Raw genomic sequence first — 1,425 nt, 5'->3', positions numbered from 1 at the left:
TGTATTACATTTTCAAATGATTTTCATTAGACTTTTTTAGTTGAAATATTATTGCAAATTATTTTACATAATTAAATTCTTTTTATGATGAATGAATAGTTGTTTTTGTTGTGATCGTCACTTATTTTGAACTCTCATTTTCCTTTAAATTCCGACATTTAAATTTAACATATTTTCTTATGATAAATAATGTCTATTATTTTACTATGTGAATGGCCTATAAAATGTCACGACGGACCCTAAATATTAAACATAAGAATTTCATATTGTACGATACACAAGGATCAATTGAAATATTACATCAATATCTTAACTTCTTGTAATAATTAGTCTTTGACTATTCAAAGCAATGCATTTATTCTAGAATAAATGAGATGTAATTTTTCTAATATTGAAAGAGAAAAATATGTATAGACTAATAGTGTATGTGTTTTATATATTGTCACTGTCATTTCGTCATCCACTATTCATATTTAATCATCATTGACTCTTCAAAGAATGTAACTCAAATGAATTGTGGATGATGTAGTGATTTGTATAAATCTTTACACTAACAGTACATAGATATTATACTCATATTGAAAATATAAGCTATTGAAGGACCTAATTCATCTTTTGGAAGTTGTAATACTCTCATACTATATAAAGAGGGGCTCACAATGATTTGAGACATCCATTCAAAAGTTCTTATTTGATCAAGTTTCAAGTGTGGACAATTACTTAAGTATGAGGATGTCAATTATTAAACTGGCTTTCGTATTGGTTTTCATCTTTGCAACAGGTTAGAAATTTTGTTTTACGCGACGCTAATCGTGTCTCTTGTTCAAATGTATGGATCCAATTCTATATCCTAAATTATTTTCACTATACTCTAATTATTCATCCAAATTTACTTGCAATGTATAATATGAATTTTGTTCATGTATTATTTATGTGAATACAGATATGTGCAAAGAATCATATGCGGGTCGCATTGAGCATTTTCCTTGTAGCGCAGACATACAGTGTCAAAAACTTTATGGTCCTGGTTGCAAATGTATTCGCACATATTGTTGTCCACCATGGCCATTTGATAAACTTCGGATCCAAGCATCACAAGAATGAATATCAAAAGTGTGTGTTGGAATAATAAAATGTTGATAAGGATTGATTATATCTTATTATCATGTAATATCAAAGCTTATAAAGTCATGTTAAATAAAACTTAAGATTTAAACATTTTCCATAATCATGATCTTATATACATAAGATTACATATTATCATAGTTTAGATGATATGTGATGGTACGCAGTCTAATTCAAATTGAGACAGAGGCAAGTTCTTCCCTTTTGAATCAGGTAGATTCATGTTGAATTTGAGAAATATTTACTATTCGAAAAGAGTAAAAATACATTCCTTATCTAAGATTCAAATTTATTTCTCAA

General features: G+C 27.8%; 1 long non-coding RNA gene across 1 annotated transcript; it reads left to right on the top strand.

Annotated features, from left to right (window-relative positions):
* LOC109347801 lies at positions 664-1,228 on the top strand. Its single transcript, XR_002107645.1, has 2 exons — positions 664-781; positions 944-1,228. It is a non-coding gene; the product is annotated as an uncharacterized LOC109347801 (long non-coding RNA).

This window comes from Lupinus angustifolius, chromosome LG05, assembly GCF_001865875.1.
Source record: "Lupinus angustifolius cultivar Tanjil chromosome LG05, LupAngTanjil_v1.0, whole genome shotgun sequence".
In the NCBI taxonomy this organism is placed as follows: domain Eukaryota; kingdom Viridiplantae; phylum Streptophyta; class Magnoliopsida; order Fabales; family Fabaceae; genus Lupinus; species Lupinus angustifolius.
Note: the sequence above shows the minus strand (reverse complement) of the source record. Positions and strands in the feature narration are given on the sequence as shown.